Source organism: Canis aureus, chromosome X, assembly GCF_053574225.1.
Source record: "Canis aureus isolate CA01 chromosome X, VMU_Caureus_v.1.0, whole genome shotgun sequence".
Lineage (NCBI taxonomy): Eukaryota > Metazoa > Chordata > Mammalia > Carnivora > Canidae > Canis > Canis aureus.
Window position 1 is genome coordinate 119,719,226 of NC_135649.1, and position 22,781 is coordinate 119,742,006.

The 22,781-nt window shown below is 41.6% G+C and overlaps 1 protein-coding gene, 1 non-coding gene and 1 pseudogene across 3 annotated transcripts in view; all 3 read left to right on the forward strand.

The window, feature by feature from the left end:
- PNPLA4 (patatin like domain 4, phospholipase and triacylglycerol lipase) overlaps window positions 1–22,781 on the forward strand; it is a 180,617-nt gene that overhangs the window by 151,976 nt on the left and 5,860 nt on the right. The gene's annotated exons all lie outside the window — the stretch shown is intronic.
- LOC144309373 (U6 spliceosomal RNA) lies at window positions 5,365–5,471 on the forward strand. Its single transcript, XR_013375389.1, has one exon. It is a non-coding gene; the product is annotated as a U6 spliceosomal RNA (small nuclear RNA).
- On the forward strand, window positions 13,511–19,328 carry LOC144308968 (trifunctional enzyme subunit beta, mitochondrial pseudogene; annotated as a pseudogene).

Here is a 22,781-nt window from a genome sequence, read left to right on the forward strand (position 1 = left end):
CCCTCTCAGGTCTGAGAGCAATTTCTCAAGTGTGTTTCTACCATCAGTTCTAACGAAACTTGAGTTTCATGAAACTAGAAAATACTGGTGGTAAGCTTCATGAAATAGGTCTTTGTTTACTAGGAAACTGTACATGTAGAGATAGTCCCAAAGCTTGGAATCGTGGCCAAAGAGAGGGTGGCACTTAGCTAACATAAATCTGAAATCTTCATTGTTAAAGCTCTTAGGAAATAAACCTAAAATGGTTTCTGTTTCTTTTTGGGATAAAGGTGGAGGGGAAATTGTCTGTATGTAATATCTTAGCACTCAAAAATCTAATTTACTCCAGAAAAATATTTGTTCCATGAAAGGTCTCCATTTCACACTACTGTTGACTCTCGTTGCAAGATTATCAGGATGCAAATTTATGAAACTGAAAGAATTTATTTTAAAAAAAAGTCCTTGGAAATAAAGAGTGAGGAGAAGTCAGCATCCATTGTCACCAGCTGGTGAGGTTTTCACTTACCATCTAAAGGAATACACTGAGACCTCACAGCACTATAATTCTTTGGAAAATTTTAAAATCAGAACCAGAACCCCTGAGAATTTAATTTCAACTCAACGCCTCTCTTGAATACATTATTTTATTGTGATACAAGGGCCATAAGTCACCAAAGGAAAATGACTTAATGGAGCTTGTATTTTGGCCTCTTTTTGCATGAAATAGATGGAAATTTGTCCGTCCCAAGAGAGTAGTCACCTACACTTTTCCCTAAAAATATGCACCATGGAGGCATCTCTCCAGATGCAAAAAGGCATGACAAGCCTGGGTATAGGACTCCTGTCTGAATAGCAAATGTGGATTCCTCGTCAAAAGGTGAAACAAGGCAGCCCTGGTGGTGCAGCAGTTTAGTGCTGCCTGCAGCCCAGGGTGTAATCCTGGAGACCTGGGATTGAGTCCCATGTCGGGCTCCCTGCATGGAGCCTGCTTCTCCCTCTGCCTGTGTCTCTGCCTCTCTCTCTCTCTCTCTCTCTCTCTCTCTCATGAATAGATAAATAAAATCTTTTTTTAAAAAAAGGTGAAACAAGGTGCAAAGAACAAGAACTCAATTCTTACGAACAAATAATGAACAGAGAATCCTCATTGCTCATTGCATAAAGAACAATGTTGCCCAAGTGGATCCTCATTCAAAGTCCTCATTTCATTCTGGAGAAGACTTAAGTTATTTGCGAGTTGAACAAAACACGGATATTTTTTTAAAAAGTAAATATATGACTTGAATGAGGGCCCTGGTGAGACCTGAGGACCATTTAATTATATAAGATTTCAGAACATGATGCCTGAAAACCTCGTGGGAGATCACATTCTCAACCCAAAGCTTAGATGATCTTCAGATCACTGTGAAACAGCAGACACACTGGGAAGTGATGCCTGCCCAGCTGATCTGAATTTGTGGGGAGTCTTTTCCAGAAGTCACCTTGGAGGCTTCTTGCAGGAAGATGATTAGATCCGCATCACAATAGCCACCAAAGCACACTACAACAAGATCGGAAATTCCAGAAAACAAAAACAGACTAGTGGTCCCAGGTAAACTGTAAAGCATTGACCAGACTCAAACAGAAGCTACAACTAAAACACAGACTTGAAGGTCAAGCTTATTTATCCCACGACTCTGCATAGACGAGGCCACGTGATTCAAGTCAGAGACACAGTTTTGGTCTGCGCCGTGCCCAAAGCATCCCTCCAGAACAACATCTTGGGGCACTTGCTGCCTTTATGCCTCTCAGGAAATGCACGTCATTTGTATCAACACTGCATTGACGTTATAACGGTAGCAAATTTGTACAAGATACGCTGTTTTGGAAGTTCTGTGACTCTACCCACTGATACTTATCAATGTCATTCAGGATATTAGATAAATTAATAAGTGTGGTGTGAGATCAAAGCTACCACTGACCCAGTCCATTTCAGTCTTATGAAGTGTAATACGGAAACATTATGTCTCACTATCCAGTAACAAATTATTAATAATATGTTCTGATAATTAAGAACTACACCATCAACCTAAGGATCAATTGCCAAATTGCTCTTTATCTATTCAACAGTATCTTCATAAAAACAGGCTAAGCTTTAGTCTTCACAAGGACTGGAATGAACTCACAATATTACAAACCTAACTTATTATTGGTTATAAGCTATACATATGATATCTCTTTTTTAAAGATTATTATTACTATTATTATTATTCATTTGAGAGGGAGAGAGCAAGAGCACCACCAGAGGGATGGGGAGAGGGAAACGGAGAAGCAGATTCTCCAATGAGCAGGGAGCGCGATGCAGGACTCAATCCCAGGACCCTAAGATCATAACCTGAGCCGAAGGCAGATGCTTACCCAGCTGAGCCACCCAATTGTCCCAGATGTGAAATCATTTAAGAAAAAAGTCAATGTCTCCCTAGAGCAAATTTAGTGAACATTTAATTCAATACTCATTCGTGATACTGACCATCAGTTATACCGGAAAAGATGTAAACATCTTACCTAATAAACTACTACAAACGTATATAGTTCATAGCAAATGTGAGACAGAAATCATTTCTTATATTCTGCATGGAAGGCCACATGCTATATAATAAAATAAGGGCATGCATTTATTAAAAGGATCAGGATTGGAAAGAAAAACAAATGCTATCATTGATTGTGGATGTAATGATTGCTATGTAATGATTGCTGTAATGGATGTAATGATTGCTATGTGGAAAACTTAAAATAATCCACCGACCAATTACTGAACAAATGCAAGAATTTTAAGTTAGGCTACCACAAGGATCAATGTAAAAGTCCTATTATATTTGAAGGTATTAGAAATGACCTAGAATACTTTTTAAAATTATGGATTATCGTGAAATCAGTGGTACCTAGTAAAGTTAAACATGCTTGAAGTTTATAGAGAAACACCTGAAGTTTGCTTTAGATACATTCTATAGACAATTATAACTATTGGTTCAAAAATGGGTAATTCATGATTGGAAAAGCAGGAAGGAACTGACCCAGGAATATACCAATCCATGAATGGAAATATGACACAATAGAGAACTAACATTACACCATCTGCACTAATAGAGGGACTCCTCAATCAGTGTGATGCAGTGATTGGTGATCAATAGGAAAAAATAAAGAACATGGAGTTTAACCCCCATATCTTAAATAAACTTCATTACTGATCGATTAAGAACATGAAAAACAAAGAAACTTTTGTTTCCTCTAAGAAACTTTTATAAGAAAATACACCGCAATGTTACTCTGGGAAGGGAAAATGTTTTTCAGACCCAATCCATCCAGAAATGCCCCAACATTGTAAGAGGTGGGTTGTTCTGCCTGTGGCATTTATTGGGTTACCTTCAGATTTAAAAAGCTCATGTGTGCATATGATTGCAACGATTTCATTCTATATATAAAGGCGTGTTCCATTAAGAGCAAATGCCTTCCGCATTCTTGCAAATTTTCAGAGGTGCAAGTTTCTAACTTAGTGAAATGCTCCCTGGATGCTGCTGAGCAATTTTGTAAATTGAGTTTGTGAACTTGACCCTGAGTTCCTCCAAAGAATCGGAGTTTGATGAATGAATAATCAGATTAAGGTATCTGCATCAATCCTCTGTTCATCAACAATTATTAAAACTTAAAATTGCACAAGGCCCTTATGACCCCCCGTCTAAATGGGATATGGTCAAAAAAGAATTTTTCCCCACCATGGATCTGGGAAAATAAAGGACTTCTGTTTTTAACTGTGATGTGGAGGATGGCACAGATTCCGTTGGCAATTAAACCATTAGGGTAATAAAAAACAGCTCTGAAATCATCATATGCTTGAATACTTGGAGAAGACTTTCAAGAGATTATTCTGGTATACAAGCTATGCATTTTTCAAACACATATCCTCGGAAAGAAATCTGTGTGCAAGCACCGCTGATAGGCATAGATAAATTACTGGATTTCCAAAGTTCTTTAATTGTGAAGCTGTAAAGTAGCCAGATCTCTCCTAAGACCAATAGGGGCAAGACATTTCATTTTGGTAAACTCTCCAGCAAAAATATGTTTTTAATAATACAATCCTAAGTGCTCAGTCCGATTGTCCGCACTGCAGTGCTTCGATCATAAAGACTGCATGGGAGCTGCACTGCCCGGAGCCAGCTGAAAGAGCAGAGGTGCGCTTGGCCAACTCAGCCAAGGGAGGCCTTACAACTCGCTTCACGGCCTACAAAGAAGTATTCGTGGACGGGTCTGAAGGGACGCCCTTCTTCTGCTCTGAGAAACACAATATATGATTGAACTTTGACTTCTTCCCAACCTCTCTATAAGAATGAGCCAAATGCCAAGGTTACTTTGTTGGATTTATTGAAAAAAGCATTTTTGTTGCTTTACATAGTTGCATAATATCAGAGAATGAGATTGGGGACCTACATCCCACGTTCTCTACCGCACAGGAAAATGTTTTCATTCTTTACTCAGATGTGGAAAGAAATTTTATGACTTCTTGAATTATCAAAAAGGAGATATATGCTTTTCCACTCCGTTAAGAGAGGGAAAGGATCACATACTTTCAGCCCATCAAACCAGAGCATGACAGTATCTTCCATTCAGTCTCTTGTATGGCGTGGTCTTCTGGGTAAAGGTTCAGTCTTTCGTATCCCCACTGCCCCATGCTTCTCTGCAATGTAACATCCATGTCTGTAGGCAAACTACCATGAACTCATGGTGCTCGGGAGAAAGAAGACTTAGATCCACACGGGTTCCTTGAATGCTCACTCTTCTCTGCAGCAGAAAAAAACCCTGTGTGGTCTGGCTCCTGTACTCGGTTATATCTGCGCAATCTATCCCGCTGGGAGGGTGTGCCACCATGTGTCTCTGGTCTCCAAGCTGTACCTGAAAGACTTCCCTCTCCCTCCCCCTCCCCAGCCGATGGTGACCCTCTAACCTTCTCAGCACCTCCATATCTCATTACACTTACATAAGATTCCCTACCTGTCACACAAAGGCTCAGCCACATGCCACGTCCCTAAACTCTGAAGACACATCCCTCAGACAGTATCTCTGCAACCAAGTGAGACTATGAGCCACTGGGAGAACTGGCTTTGTGTGAGAGCTCTATCATGGCCCCATGGAGATGGGATCTAGCACTCCAGTGTGCTTCCATACTATCTCCCTGTTTCTATAGCTCCATCCTAAAACAGTTGAGGGAAATGAGGGCCCTGGTTTCTAATCACTGCTCACTCCTGCTTACCATCTCCCAGGAAAGACCTAGTCTTCCCAATTCATTCCCCATGTCCATGTCATATCCTAAGTCAGGATGGCGCCAAGAGCTCAGCCTTAAGAAATGCTACAGCTGTGCTCGCTTCGGCAGCACATATACTAAAACTGGAAGGATACAGAGAAGATTAGCATGGCCCCTGCGCAAGGATGACACGCCAATTCGTGAAGCGTTCCATATTTTTAAATGACAAATACCCACCATTTGCTTCGACATGGATGGACCTGGAGGGTCTGATGCTGAGTGAAATGAGTCAATCAGAGAAGGACAAACATTTTACGGTCTCATTCATTTGGGGAATATAAAAGTTAGTGAAAGGGAATAAAGGGAAAGCAGAGAAAATGAGTGAAAACATCAGTAAGGGTGACAAAACATGAGAGACTCCTAACTCTGGGAAATGAAGAAAGGGTGGTAGAAGGGAGGTGGGTGGGGGGTTGCGGTTACTGGGTGATGGGCACTGAGGTGGGGGGTACTTGGGATGAGCACTGGGTGTTATGCTATATGCTGGCAAATTGAACTCCAATAAAAAAAAATTAAAAATAAAAAAGTTGGGAACTGAAATCTGTTCAGTTAGAAAGTTCCAAAATACCCTGGCTCAAATAGATGGATTTTTTTTTTTTTGAGGATACTGCTTTGTGAAAACTCAGAAATGTTTTTTTCTTTATAGGAATAATGCAAAATTGCTAAATCTACAAAGCTAATCATAGGAGCTGAAGCTAATTTTTAAAACTAAACCAAGTTCATAGTCAAAAGAACATTCAAAAACTTAGAATGAAGCTAAAATTAAAGTTGTCCTTTCAGTTTTTTGTTATCCAGTTGTCCTTTCAGTTTTTTGTTATCCATATGTGTATTTTACTTGTTATGTACATGATGATTAGAGTCCTGTTTTCTTTTTGTCTGTAATAAAAAAAAAAATTAAGAAATGCTACAGCTGATTTAGACCTTCCCAAATTCACCTCCAAAACACTTTCCCCCATGGGATGGTATTTAGATATGGGGCTGATGACAGGTGATTAGGTCACGAGGATGGAGCCCTCAGGATGGGGTTAGTACTCTTCTTAAACAGACCCTAGAGAGCTCCCTCATCCATTGTGCAACGTGAGGCTCTAGCAAGAAGACGGCCGTCTATGAACCAGGAAACGGGCTCTCACGTGACACTGAATCTGCCAATGCCTTGATCTTGGACTTCCAGCCTACAGAACTGTGAGGAATGCATTTCCCTTGTTTAATTTTTTATTTTTTATTTTTTTGCATTTCTCTTGTTTATAAGCCACCAAGTCTATGGTATCTGTTATCGCAGCCCAAAAGGACTCAGCCAGGGGCCCTCTCGACACCCCTGAAGAAGCCGGATTTGGCCAGACATTGCTGTGGACGTGGATCGTTCAACTGATCTCAGAACCACATTAATGAAAACAAAAATATCGTCCTCGTTATTCACATTTCACTTTGCAAGAGTGCAAAGAAGGTCACCAAGTGGAAGGACATGCCCTGATTGCAAGCCAACTTCATCTCGTGCCTTTTCTATGTACTATTGGACAACGACTTGACACCACCACGCCACAGCAACATATGCCACCCGGGGCAGGAAGCCGCCGCCGCACACCACCCCTCACAGCGGCAGGCGAGCCCTTTCCAAGGACGACACTCAAGGAGGCTTGCGTTATAGGTTCGTTGAGGTCCAAGTAGCCATGGAGAGCCATGGAGTTGGGAAGTGGCTGTTTCCCATTTGCAGGCCCCTGGAAGTCTTACCTTCTGACCCGCTGCAGTCTCTCAATTCAGGGGCTGCCGGGCAAGCGTGTATCGTCCAGACGCACGGAAGGCGAAGGCTCCCTAAGGGAGTTACAGGCCGCCCTCCCGGACGGCCCAGCCCCGCAATCTGATCAAAGCCACGATGAGCGACAAAGTTGTCCACGAGGCAGCAAGGGACCGTCTCTGAGGCTGCGAAGCGGAGGGCGGCACAGGGAGGCCTGCGGCCACCGGCCAGACGAACTGTCCCCGCAACAGCACCCGAGCAGTCTAGACGCTGCGACCTGCCCCAGGCATCAGGTCTTCTCATTACTGACAACTCCTCGGAGCCGGACCACGTTGGCAGACCGAAGAGAGCGCGCTGAGCCGAGCCCCGCACTCTGATTTGAACCGAGGCTCTGGATTCCACCTTGTCTTTGGGTGAACGCAGGGCCCCAGAGTAACTGTGTTCTTGCAAATCTGCTAGGGCAACTGAGGCGAAAGAGAGGGGGCTGCTGCCGACAGGGACGGTGTCTGGATCTGTGTGCAGAGCTGGCGATGGGCCATGGACATAGGGACAGGCATGTGCTCTACAGAACGGGGGCACAGGTGTCATGGGGTCAAACCACAGCAAGGGCAAGGGCTGCACACGGCCTCTAGGGAGCAGCGTGGGTGGGGCCCTGCTGCCTGCTGGTTGTCTGACCAGGGGACAGCTTCAGGTCTTGCGGGCCCAGCATCCTGGTGGACAAACTGAGAACACTCACATCTAACTCTCAAGCAGTGGATTTATCACAAATCCAGTCCTGGACAAGAAGCCACATCTCTTTCTCCTTAAGGACAGCACTGCCCATTTGGTCTGATCATGGTCTAAGCATAATTTTCTTTTTCTTCTTCTTTACCCTATAAGTACCTTTTGTATATTATTTCATAACGTATACCATCTATGGTGTAGGAACCCATCCTTGGTCAAATCAAGTAGTGGATGTTCATTGGTAAATTCACTTAATACATTAAAAAAAAAACTTATGGGGTTAGTTTCCAGCTCTGTCACTTACTAGCTCATTGGCACATTATAAATTATTTAAGCTCCCAGAGTCTCTTCTGCCTTTGCTTCATAAAGGAAGTGTTTCACAGGGTTATGTGAAAATTTAAAATTGCACATGTAAAGAAAAATAAGGTGTGTATGTGTATGCACATGTATGCAGGAACATAAAACGTGTACATGTATGTATACACATGGCACAAACATACAGACATGCATGTGTGTTCATACATATAAATATTTCATTTCCATATCTTTTGTCAAAATATCAGCAAGACTCCCTTACGCCCTATTCATCACAGAAAGTAGCCTTCTATGGCTTATCATTATGGTGAAGGTCACTTGTGAGTTTTTGGTTAGAAAACATTTTCCAGGGGCACTGCCTGGCTCAGTCCAAAGAGCATAAAACTCTGGATCTCGGAGTCATGAGTTTGAGCCCCATGTTGGGTGTAGAAATGAAAGAAGAGAAGAAGAGAGGAGGGGAGATGAGGTGAGGTGAGGTGAGGTGATGGGGAGAAGAGAAGAAGAGAAAGAAGAGAAGAGAAGAGAAGAGAAGAGAAGAGAAGAGAAGAGAAGAGAAGAGAGAGGAGAGGAGAGGAGAGGAGAGGAGAGGAGAGGAGAGGAGAGGAGAGGAGAAGAGAAGAGAGAAGAGAAGAGAAAGAAGAGAAGAGAAGAGAAGAGAAGAGAAGAGAAGAGAAGAGAAGAGAAGAGAAGAGAAGAGAAGAGAAGAGAAGCACTGGACATTGATCATTGGCACAAGCTCCTATCACATCAGGTTACACAGCTGCCCCATTGTTTCAATCCTAAAGAGTTATATTGCACTTTCTATGTCAAGTTCACAGTTTATATAAATTTAAGGCCTTCTGAATATACGGTCTGACACTAACATCTTACAGCAAGTCTATCCATCTTGAACAACACATTCTCTGCCATATTCCAAGACTTAGTCACACCCCATCAATGAAGAGACAGGTACGCATGTCTCCACGTTAGTACACTTAGTTTATTATTCATATCCTGTGTTTCGGCCATATCCATACCTGAGGTTATATCTGTAGGTCCATCTCTGGTTCCTCTATGTCTGAGTATATATGGGATTTGAGCTACAACATACTGTCATTTGTGGCTTTCACTGCCTTTGTAACTTGACTCGCTATTTATGGGGAAAAAAATACGAACAGAGAAAATATTTGTAGACCTCATACTGTTCCTGTGTTTCAATTATTCTGCTTTTATTTTTTTTTAAGTTTTTAAAATTTATTTATGATAGTCACAGAGAGAGAGAGAGAGAGAGAGAGGCAGAGACATAGGCAGAGGGAGAAGCAGGCTCCATGCACTGGGAGCCCGACGTGGGATTCGATCCCGGGTCTCCAGGAGAGCGCCCTGGGCCAAAGGCAGGCACCAAACCACTGCGCCACCCAGGGATCCCAATTATTCTGCTTTTAAAACCACATTGAGACCACCTGAAATGGCCCACACGGTAAGAGTGTCACAGTACAATGCACTTCAATGTTTGTCTCTCCAGGACCGGGTGCTCATGAAATATGAATTAAGTGACAACGTGGTCCTAATGAAGATCATGCCACAGAAAGAGACCATTTTTCTCTTTGTCCTAGACCTTGGTTTTCATTCATTGCTGTTATCAAAAAAAGTCATTTTAAGAGCATGATCACTACAAATTACATAAGGAGATTTACGACGAGATTTTGTTATGGTTCTACGGAAGCACTGGCACTTTTTAAATATACCCCTCCTTTGGGGTAATAGGCAACTGCCAATGATATGGGAAACAGAGGTAGAAGAAAATATATTTCCTTACTACCTACAACAAAGACATCTCAAGAATTCTTTCTTGGCCATCGGCTTCAAACCCTAATGTCTTTCCTACATCACCAAGATGAAGAACTTGGTTTTAATTAGTATTGAGAAGAAAATTAAAAAAAAACCAAAACTCTAGGCTTTGCAAACACCAAATATAAAAATTGATTTGTATGTATATATGTACCTCCCCACACACATACAAAGATTTTTTTTTTAAATCAAAGTAAAGAGCTGATCATGGATGATTAGAATTAAAAAATGAAGTCATATTGGAGCACATGCCTGGCTCAGTCAGTAGAGCATATGACTCCTGATCTCAGGGTTGTGAGTTCAAGCCCCATGCTGGCTGTAAAGATTAATTAAAAATAAAATCTTTTAAAAAATGCCTTAATAATGCATATAGCATAAGACAACATGAACTGAGTGGATTTGAAATTATTTGCAGGGCCACCTGGGTGGCTCAGTGGTTGAGCATCTGCCTTTGGCTCAGATCATGATCCTGGGGTCCTGGGATTGAGTTCTGCATCAGATTCCCCACAGGGAGCCTGCTTCTCCCTCTGCCTTTGTCTTGGCCTCTCTCTCTCTCTGTCAGAGTCTCTCATGGACAGATAAATCAAATCCTTAAAAAAATTAATTTAAAAAAAAAGGAAATATTTGCAAAGAGAACCTAGACACTATTGGGACGAAGTGGAACTTTTAAATACTGAGAATGTTTATTCCTGAGTGCCATACAACCATCTCATTCTGAGACTTTAAAGATGCTGACACCTGCACACATCAAGAACTCAAGTATCTGAGATTATTACCTACGTGCAAGTCAACAGGCTACCTGCAAGTTTCATTAATGTTGGTAGAAGACGAGAGATCCCGGGTCAGAGAAGAAGGAAAGACTGTTATTCACAACACAGTGGGAGCACGAACACTACCATATTTTCATCAGTTCCGCCTGCCCCAATATCCTTCAGGGTGACCCACATGTGCTGAGATGGAGCCTCCACGAGATGTGGGTTAAGTTATGGAGAGAAATCCTGAGTTTAAAGGAACCTGAATGCTTTATAACAGAAAGTACATACTGAGCACCAGCGTGGTACCCTTATATTTCCAGTAACACAAAAAACAGCATACCAAAATTGTGAAGGATTGGGTTCGGCAAAACTATAATTCTAACAGGTTAGGTCATCTCAATGTAACAACAGTAAACAAAAAATAAATTTGAGAAAAAACCTTGCAGTTTAAATTAATGAAAACTGGGTTATGTACTTTTCAATTAGGCCTTCTTTTTTTAAAAGATGTTATTTATTTATTCATGAGACACAGGCAGAAGGAGAAGCAGGCTCCACGCAGGGAGCCCGATGTGGGACTCGATCCCAGGACCCCAGGATCAGGACCTGAGCCAAAGGCAGACGCTCAACCACTGAGCCACCCAGGCGCCCTCAATTAGGGCTTCTTAATGAAGAATTTTGCCTTTATGTGTGTCCCATCAGGCCAAAATTTTAAACAGTAATACAAGTATCCATGGATATTTTTCTATTACTTTCATTAAATCATTTTTCTAAATCGAAGATTATTAACTATGCCTTGACTCTTAACATATTAGTAAATTAAAATCAAATATTAATGCTCATGTACGATAATAAAACACTGAAGCTGAGAATCTGTAAAAAGGAAGCATTGGGGGCTGCCTGTGGCTCAGGTCATGAACCTGGGATCTTGGGATCCAGCCCAGCATCTGGCTCCCTGCTCAGCGCGGAGCCTGCTTCTCCCTCTCCCGTGTCCCCTGCTGTTCTCTCTCTCTTTCTCTCTCTCTGTCTCTCTGTCAAATAAATAAATAAAATCTTAAAAAAAAAAGAGAGAGGCACTGACCATATAATTACATTCTCAGTCATGAATTTGCTGGTGACATAAATTGAAGGCAATAGGAATGACAACTGGTATCCCTTAAGGGATAATAATTTACCAGGCACTGCACTAAGCCTTGTGTGTAAACGTACCGTTTAATTTTAACAAAACCTTGGCGTCCATCCTGTTACAGGCATACCTATTTCATGCATCAGGATGTGGAGGTTTAGAGAATCTGCATAGTTCAAAAAGTCACATTAACTGCAGCAAGGCTCTGAAGGCAGACACAACCAAGTTATTCACATCCACACCTCTGCCAATGAAAACTTAAATAAAGAAGAGCTTAAACATGGTCCCTAAACACATCTGATTCTATAGACAAAGTAATTGTTTCATATATCTTGCACCTGGGGCATACGTGAAACTGGTACATTATATTTCTCTTTACAGTGGATTGAAAACTATTTAAATGAAGAAAACACCCAAATTTGTGCCACCTAAGCCTTATGTAAAATTACACTGTATTTATGGTCTCCTGGATGTTAGGAACACATGCACATTTTCATCCGTTGTCTCATTTTATAAAAACAAAAATCTAGAAATGTGCACAATCTCATTTTCTTTTAAAGATCTTATTTATTTATGCACGAGACACACACAGAGAGAGAAGCAGGCTCCATGCAGGGAGCCCGATGTGGGACTCGATCCCGGGTCTCCAGGATCACGCCCTGTGCTGAAGGCGGCGTTAAACCATTGAGCCATCCGGGCTGCCACAATCTCTTTTTTTTTTTTTTAAACAATAAAGCTTATTCTTTGTATTTCATTCACATTTCCTCCTTATGCAGGCACACATTTTACAGCTGCAATCTTGCCATGAATAAAATTTGGGTTTTGTCTTTGTCATTTAATTGACAAATATTTTGAATGTTGTTCTATAAACATAGGAATTATCATTTTAATGCTGTGTGTTAGTTCTATCAGTTTACAAAACATTTTTCACTCCTTTACCCACTAATATGGGGTTACTTTAATTCCCCTTTTCATTCTTTGGGATGTTTATTTATTTAAAGCATTATTAAAGAGTAAAGTAGACATTCATTTATATTCCACTTTAAATGTCTTTATGAAATGGACAATCAGAAACTTTGAACCAACAATGTGTGATACCAGAACTTTCATTATAAACTTACTGGGAGGGATCCCTGGGTGGCTCAGGGGTTTAGCGCCTGCCTTCGGCCCAGGGTGTGATCCTGGGGCCCAGGGATCGAGTCCCACATCAGGCTCCTTGCATGGAGCCTGCTTCTCCCTCTGCCTGTGTCTCTGCCTCTCTCTCTGTGTCTCTCTCTTTCTCTCTGTGTCTCTCATGAATAAATAAATAAAATCTTTAAAAATAAATAAAAATAAAATAAAATAAAATAAATTTACTGGGACAGTGTATTTTATTATATAACCCGTCACCAAATTTATTAAAGTAAAACCAAGTGTCATTTTTTTTGTCCGAGTGTGATTGGTTGCAAGGAGCTAAGCCATCTCAGGCTAACTCAAAAACCGTTGGTACAATTTTCAACCACAGCTGGAGGCAAAGGTAAATCTATAAAACAGGGCGAAGAAGAAAAGAAGGGCTAAAGAGGAGGAAGACCTGCAGGACGACAGCAGGAGGGGCTCCTGCCATTTTATTCACTTGTCCTTTCCTACCACCTCTCCTTCTAGTCTTCCAACAAGAACCAACACAATCTCTTGAATCTTTTAAGGACACAAACACTCTAGAGAAAATTCGAGTTACCCTCCATCTAGCCATGGATTCTGACCCAATTCCACACTCCAGCCACTATCTTCCCCACGAAGCTGCTGACACAACCATTGTACCAGCGAGCAGGGATTGCCAGTTCAGCAGGACTTGGGAGTTGAGGAGACTCCTCAGAGAAGAGAGGGAGTTTTGTTGAAGACCTGAGCTGCACTGAGATGACCTGGAGATCTGGGTGAAATGCAGATTCTGATTCTGTACGTCTCAGAAGCTGCTTTTCTTTCTTTTCTTTTCTCTTTTCTTTTCTTTTCTTTTCTTTTCTTTCTTTTCTTTCTTTTCTTTTCTTTTCTTTTCTTTTCTTTTCTTTCTTTTTCTTTCTTTCTTTCTTTCTTTTTCTTTCTTTCTTTCTTCCTTCCTTCCTTCCTTCCTTCCTTCCTTCCTTCCTTCCTTCCTTCCTTATCTTCTTACTTTCTTCTTTCTAAGATTTTATTTATTTATTCATGAGAGACACACAGAGAGAGGCAGAGACACAGGCAGAGGGAGAGGCAGGCTCCCTGCAGGGAGCCCAACGTGGGACTCGATCCCGGAACTTCAGGATCAAGGCCTGAGTAGAAGGCAGATGTTCAACCACTGAGCCACCCAGGTACACCCAGAATATGCTTTTCTAATAAATTTCCACGTGATGCTCCTGACTTGGAGACCAGGACTTGAATCACAAAAGGAATAGGCCACTGGTTCTCCAACTTGGCTGCACAACAGACTCACCACGAGTGGTTTAACATAGTAATTTAAAAATCCTGAAAGTGAGAATTACATTGCTTCTCAACAAGGGCAGTTCTCTTCCCCAGTGGATCACTGGCAATATCTGGAGACGTTTTGGTAACCACAAGGTAGACAAGAGATGCTAGGCTACATGCATGGAAAAGTTCAAGTGAAAGATGCTGCTTGATACCTTGGAGAGCACAGGACGACCCCCAAGAAAGCAATATCCAGCCCCAATGTCAATGCTCGCAACGTTGAGAAACCTTTGGGGAGCTCTTACTCCAAATCATGCCCAGTCCCCTTGCTGTTTACTGGTGTAAAATTAACGTCCAAATACTTCACTGATGGATGGTTGGCGAATCTATGTTAACACATTAACTGAGCAATGGGTGTTAATAATTGACTTTCTATAACCTTGACACAGAATTGCAAAAGCCAGTGCTGTATTCAGCTCTGCTATCAAACACAATAGGACGGGAGGGGAGAAGTCTGCCTATTTTGGCAAATTTTGGAGTGCTGGCCCTTGAAATTGTTCTTTAAGTTCAAAGATGAATCCTGCAAGGCAGATTTCTGTGAATGATTCATTGTACTGTGATGCTTTTAAATCTCAAATTCCTTAGGAAAGGCTTCTCTGTGTGTTTGAACATGTTATTCTTTGCATTGTGCAGTGTAGCTAAGTGCTTTATAAACAGGGTGTTTTATGACCTACTTGAAAAGTAAACTATCCTACATCTGCAGGATGAAAGTGGAGGCTGGCTTGTACCACTGAATCAAAGAGATAAACTTAACACTCTGCAGAAAGTTGCAGGGGATGCTTCTTGGAGAACCACTCAGGAAGGGCTTTTTATGAATTTTATTTCATGCAGTAGCTTATCTTGTATTTTCTGTATTTCCTTCAGAACACTGTGAAAATTCTTCACGGAAGAAAAAAAACCCTCAGTTGGCATTTTTCATGCAGCACAGAAATCAGATATATGTATCAAACAAGTAAAAAGAAAGCCTATTTGTTACCTAGAACTCCAGAAGCCAAAAAAAAAAAAAAAAAAAATCAAAAGACTGGAAAATGCTAATTATCAAGATGTTTTGTAAAATTCCAAAAAATTACATTAATGAAAGAGTCTTCATTGCTAATACCAACTGTTTCCTCATAGCTCTACATAAGTGAAAAAAACATATGAATAAACCAATGACCATCAACTTTTGATGAGCGTGTGTATATGTCTGTGTATGTGCACATAAGTATGGACATATGAATGCAGAGGTCAAGGGTAGGATTTTTACATAAATGAGCTTTAAGCTTATGTTGGGGTTATTCTATCCGCATGAAAACACATCTATTTTATTTTGCCACCTTATTATTAGATTTAAAAAAAACAAAAAAGGGGTGCCTGGATGGCTCCCTTCTGGAGCCAGCCAGCCAGTGATTGAGTGTCTGCCTTTGGCTCAGGAGGTGATCCCAGGGTCCTGGGATCAAGTTATGCATCAGGCTCCCTCTGCCTGTGTCTCTGCGACTCTCACGAATAATATTAATAATAAAAAGACAAAGTAAGAGTAGTTAAAGAATAGAGGGTATCATGAACAGTATGACTATCACTCCCAACCGTTGAATTGATCAACCAAAAATCAGCACTGATTGCTAAATATTCTACAATGTTAGGTCCTTACAGAGACTCAGATTCCAAAGGAGCATATTTCAGTGCTTCTGGGCATAGTCTGTGTATGAAACAGATTCAGACCTTAACAGTCCCCTATTTTTTTTCAGCTTAAGAAATAAATTTTGGTTTAGTCCCAGCACATTAAAAAAAATCTTCCCGAGAAACTGGGCACTCAGATTTTCTGTAAGAGCTCTGAGCTGTTCTTCCAAGGAAGAGCTGCCCTAGCTGTCCAGACCAAATCAAAGAAAACCTTAGCCAACCCCAACACAAGGAGTATCGTGATGGTGGATGATGTTCACGTTCCATTTTTGCAGGCAGGCACAGGGAAGAAGGACCTGATGCCATATGGTTTGGCTACAGCAGCACTTTCAGGTTTGTAGCATCAGACGCACGTCCCAAAGGAAGTCGTCGATTGTATCATCTTTGGTCCAGATATATAGGAAGTGAAACTAGCCGTGTCGCTAGAGAGGCTGCATGTGGAGCTGGCTTCCCTGACAAAGACTCTTGCTCACGCTGTCACCACGGTTTCATCTCTGTTCACCCAGCCAAGACCACAGGTGTTGGCTTGATAGCTTCTGGGCAGTGTGGTGTGGTCATGACAGTCTGATGTCTGTATTGTCATTCAAGGAAAATGAGGAAAATGGTTCTTGATCTCAATGAGGCCAAGACTCCAGGTCAGCAAGTGTCTTTAATCTCTAACTTCAGATTGAATTTCCATTGTGGGAGTTCCCTACAGTGATCAAGTTCTTCACCAGTGAGAAAATGGGCCCTTCTGCAGATGGGCTGGCCACTGCCTTAGCTGATTCCCAACCGGACCAGGATGAGTGCGTGCTGTGCTTACAGCGTGGCCACAGGACTCCTGTCTAATGCTGTATCCTTCAAAATACCAGAAACAGATACAGTTCACAACGATAATGGCATTTGTCCTTCATCTCTGGAGCAGGTGGTCAAACTGAAACCTGCATCCATCAAGACCTGTGGCACACGGACAGCTGCAAATTCTTTCACGACTGATGGTAGATCTGCAATGCTGATTATAGGAAAAGAAAAAGCTCTGGCTACTCATTATAATCCTAAAGCATATGTGTGAGATTTTGTGTATGTTTCCCAGAATCCAAAAGATCAACTTTTACTTGGACCTCAACATATGCTACTCCAAACGTTCTGGAAAAGGCAGTATTAACAATGAATGAAATTGATGCTTTGGAGTCTCACGGAGCATTCTCAAGTCAGTTGGTGGCTGATTTTAAAGCCATGGATTCTGATTGGTTCGCACAAAACTACCCAGGAAGAAAAAGATCAAGGTTGGATAACCCTCTTTGGAGAAATTTAACAACTGGGTGGACAGCTGTCCCTGGGACACCAATTGGGAGCTAATGCCTGCCGGTTGGTCAAGGCGGCTGCTAAGAGATGGAGGAAGAGAGGAGGCCAGTACGGCTTAGTGGACGCCTGTGCTGCTGGAGGGGAGGCCATGCTATGCTCCTAGAAGCTTATACAAAATGAGAGAGAGAGAGAGGGGTGACGTGGAGTTTCTGTGCCACACTCACGAGAAGCAGTGCCATTCTAGTGCATGACGAAATGACATCCGTAGCTCTCAGCTCCTGTTAGGAAAACAGAATTTGTGGCCTTCTGTTAACTACTTTGCAATTAAGCCTTGCTGGTGTTCTGAGCTTTGCAGCAATCACGGCTTACTGCTCTTTAAGGGACTTCTTAGTGATCAGAATCTCACGCAGTGCTACGTTTAAGCAACTGTTTTTGTTCTCTATTTTCATTAAAGACTAACTGAGTGGGTGCAATTTGGGAAAGAGTTTAGCTGAGATTTGGAATCGTGTCTGTAACATTTCCAAATTATACACCTTTGCTATTTGTGACCTAAAGATAAAGGACTTGGATGTTCTGTGTGTTGGATGTTCCATTTCTATAAAATGCAAACCAATGTGCCTAAAGAAGCTTACTTATGGAAAGATAATTCAGTTTAAATGTCACTGAAAACTTACAGCAAATGTTTATTTTATTTTTTAAAGAGGTTATTTATTTATTCATGAGAGACACGGAGAGAGCGAGAGAGACACAGGCAGAGGGAGAAGCAGGCTCCGTGCAGGGAGCCCGATGTGGGATCACTCCGGGATCACAGACGCTCCACCACTGAGCCACCCAGGCATCCCACGGCCAGTATGTACATATATAAGGACCCTGTTAACCTTAATAAGGTGGGAAAGTATTAAAGAAAATAAAAGAAATAAATCATATATTTTGTTTTTTTCTTGTAACAAAGCAAGTTGGGGGTATCAGCTAACTTCCCTAAATCTGTGATGGGGATTTGTATCTGGTATTTATGGAGTAGATGCTGTGAAAATTTTATTTACATTTCGTGCATATGTCATCTTCACAGAAACATGCTGAAGTAAGATGCAAATTATATACAAAGAGAGTGAGACATGCATATTCTTTGCAGGAGGCCAATATTGGAATTGGGGTCTGAACCCAAAGCCGAGGGTCCTAGACCGTATCTTGCTCTGTCCTGTCACTAGGGACATTCCTCCATCTTCTCCAGGAGGTGGCTGCCCAGAGTCATTCGAATGCACATTTTGACTGGAAACCTGGACTGGTCTCCTCAGCATTTCAGCCAACACACTGATGGTGCAGATTGATTAGGTAAGAGGTTAACGGCCAATATGGAGGAAGAGGTGACTAAGACAACTGGGTGAGTTCCACCACAGCCAGCTCCCAAATATGACCCTGGATCTTGTCCCTACGTTTGCAAGTGTGATTCTCTTCAGCGACCTGACTTCTTCCTCTCTGGGGTAGAGCTCTGTAGTGTGCACCTTGCAAATCATCCGCAGCTACCTGGGATGTCCTGCCAGGCCTGGGGCTGGCCCCTGCGTTCACATCATTGTACTAGGGCGTCCGTGGTGGTACTCGAGCTGCGCTGAGCAGGCGTGTAGACGTGTGGGGGAGTCACACGCGGCGCTAGACACAGAACCACAGCCTCGTGAGTGCAGTAAAGTGGGGAGACGCTCCTGGAGGGAACACGGGAGCCCCAGACATGACTGGCTTCTTTGGGCTTTGGCCAACCCCTCGTTAATGAGGAGCAGTGATCCTGCCCTCCCACCATGCTCTCCAAGGACTTCTTGGAAGAATCATGTGCGAAAGCATTCTGTAAATGGATGGTGGAAAACTCTGTAAATCAAATCACATTATTACGCTGTGTGCTTTCCTGATGTTAACAATGCAGACGCTACTCATAGGCACGTATTTTGAACCTCTGTGACTTTAGAGGTTAACTTCTGTTCATTATTACCAAATAACTATTTATTGTTTAATCTAATAATACATGTTTATGTCACATTAATAAGATGTGTGTGTTTGCGTGTGTGTGTGTGTGTATTCTGGGTGGACATTCTCTAGTTTGGTCATTTTTATCTTAAAAGGATCCTTTGAAATAAAATTGCTTCCCACGTGTTTCAAAGGACTTTCAAGCCTTGATTTATCGACAATTATCTGTGTAGGACTAAATAGGTGTCCTTTATTGAAATGCCAGACATAAGCCCTTTAAACTTTGAATTTTCAAGCTCTGTAGAGTTGGCTCTCATGCATTACAGTGAGGATACGCTCTCTCTTTAGGGTCATCAGCTTAAAGATGAGCACAGGATGTTTGGCTAAATTAGGTGTACAAGGAGACGTTAGCATATGGGCTCAATTCCAGGCAGGGAGTCAGGTGAATGCTTGTGAAGGCATAGCTCCAAATACTGGTTTTCAGGTGAAGCCCCATGTAGAGAGGATGCACCACGGAGGAGGGAAGGGGAAATGCTGCAGGCATAGTTATTCTGAGGGTATGGCTATGCTCTGGGTGCAGCTACCCCAGCCGTGTCCACTGGAAACTTCTCTGGCAGCATGGAGGCTGATGCTGAGGATGCCTGATGCTGACACAAGGGGAAATCACATGCACTCAGAACAGGCACTAAGTGAGATTAAGGGACAGGAGCCCGAGCCTTGTCAGCCTTATGAGTAAGTGATGGCGGGTGTTGGTCTCAGCCTGCCATAAGGAACTCCCGGAGGCACAGGGAGGATTCAGGAAGGGAAGCAAAAGCTAGATCCCAGCTGGGTTGCCAACCCATTCTCTCAGTGTAGACGCAAGCTTTGTGTGGGCACAGCACATTGTCTTACACGGTATTCCATACGGAGCTGCAAAGCTGACCTGGACATATAGAAGATTGGGACAGGAATGGGGTGCTGGATGGATGTGAGTGAACACACCCATAAGCCATTGGGTGGAGAGAAATATAAACAATGGGACTGACGCAGGGGCTGACTTGGCCACCTGCACGGATGTCCCCACATGAGATGCAGTGGTGCCGTGCTCCTCAGAATCAGCATCTGTCGCCTTTCCTCCATCGTGACAACCGCGTGTTCCAAAAGGCACATCTGAAAACAAAACAAAACAAAACAAAACAAAACAAAAAAACAAAAAGGCACATCTGTGCAGAATGTGTGTTTGCTACCAACGCACCCAGATATGTACCTAAAAGAAATACTTAAAGACCTCGCAGGATTCAGGAGCATCTGTAGGTCACTCTATGTTTCAATTCCTCTTTCATTATTACTAAACTCAAAAATCTACGTCTTCCCCAAAGGACTGATTTTTGTGTGTACGCCGAAAGCAATACAAGGAACGTGTGTTTTGTGATTTAAAAAAAAAAAAACATTTGGCTCTGTGATATTTATTTTTATTAATATTTTTAAACGTATGAGGAAATGTTGCTAAACTCTAAGTGATTTTAGCCGTCCTCAAGTTAAGGTTTGTACTTAATATGTTCCTCTGGCCATCACTGTATGTATTAACAATCACAGCCACCAGGCATCGGGCTGTCAGTGGGAGGGACGGAGTGCCAAAAATTAAGGAGGTGTTTGTTAAAAACACGAAATCATAAGATTTAAGTTAAATTGAGAGCACAGCAAGGAAATGGTTTCCCTGACTGTGACAGAAATGAACACCTCACACCATCATCCGCTAATAATGTACCATAGTAAAATGTTATTACAACTAACCATCCCTTTGACGAGCAACCTGTTGAAGTTTTCAGAAAAGAAATAGACACAATTTCATTAAGTTATTTTTTCCTTCATATCCCCCATAGGTGTAATAAAAATATCAAAAATAGTTTGAAATACCGTGGCTATGAAAGATGGTAACAAGCAACAGGGAAAAAAAAATCTGTATTCTAAAAATTTATCTCAACTTTTATTAGCAGTTGGGGAAGAAAAAGGAGAAAAAAGGATGAAGTGAATTTCTCAGATGCAAACTTCTTTTCTTAACCTGTAAATATTCATTTCTTTTTACGATGGCATCAATGTTGAATGATAGTTGAATGTGAAATTCAGACCGGCAAATATATTCCCTACAAAACAATACAAATTAGGTAAATAGAGCATATATCATTGAAGGGATTTTTCCTCATTTTACTTGCCTTTAAAAATATTTTATTATTTGTTTTATTTTATTTTATTTTATTTTATTTTATTTTATTTTATTTTATTTTATATTTTTTTCTTTAAAAATATTTTAGATAAAATGCTGGCTTTTAAAAATCCTTTGTCCTCAAAATTGAGTCTAAATGTTATAATCTCATATAAGACAGATGAGAGGAACATCTCATGGATCCACTCTGTGCGACTTCAAATCTTTTCACAACAAAATGTCTTCTACGGCTCTTGATAAAAGATCTGAGCCATTCACCTGATTGCTCACACCTCAGTCATTATTAAATAATGCTCATGATCTGACACGGTATCACACTTGAAAGACCAAGTTCTCCTTTGAGACACCTGACCTCCTGACTTGCCACAACAGGATGTGGTTGGGGTGACCGCCAGCCTCAAGGATCAGAGCTCTTTGCTTCAAGGTTTCTAGGGAAGAACACGGCTCAACGTGCCATGTGTGCATTTCAGAAAAATAAAGCAACTTAACTGTGCAGACCCTAAGCTCACGATTAGCCTTTCCAGTTTAAACAGCACTTCTGTAGGTTGATGATGCACCTTAACCCATTCTAGAAAAGCTACAGTAAATAAGGAAAACTGCTGACAATCTAATCAATGAGAAGGCCGAATTTAATCTGATGCATTTCACGAAGGTAATGGTTACTTCCGAATCATTCAAATACAAGCCTCCCATAAAATGAGAACTTTTCTTCCATACTTTAAGATGAACTGCGTACGTAAACACAAAAAACAAAATAAAGCAAAAGCAAAAACAAAGACAGAACAGTAACACTCCTGACAGGGAGCATACATATTTTTTATGTAAACTGCGAGGAATGCATAAGGCTGTCAATTTAAGAAGTGTATGTGTGAATATTCCACACACTCAGTTCCGGTGGCCAACCGTGTATTCCACGTACGTTTACGCTATGCAAGCAGGCACAGCAGGCGGTGAATGAATGATTCGGATTCTCATCCCTGAGACCAGGGACTGCAGTGAATCTGTAAATATGTTTTCATTTCTTATGCAACAATGAGTTGGCTTAATTGAATTTGATCAAATAACCAAACCCACTGTTATTTAAAATATTAGTTATGGTATTATTATTATTATGGTAAAAGTATTATGTAAAAACTAAGTTCTACATGTCATGCAAAAATAAGTTCTATGGATCCCTTAGAATCTTTTTTACATGATTAGATTTAAATATCTTATCACTTTAGGACTTTGACACTCTCAAATCTGAAGTTACTGGTATTAACGGAGCAAGAGAAAGAGAAAGAAGAAACAAAACATAATGAAAAATAAGCCTAAACTGAAGTCAACTTTAAAACATTAGGGTAGGGCAGCCCCGGTGGCTCAGTGGTTTAGCACTGCCTTTGGTCTGGGGCGTGATCCTGGAGGCTCAGGATCGAGACCCACATCGG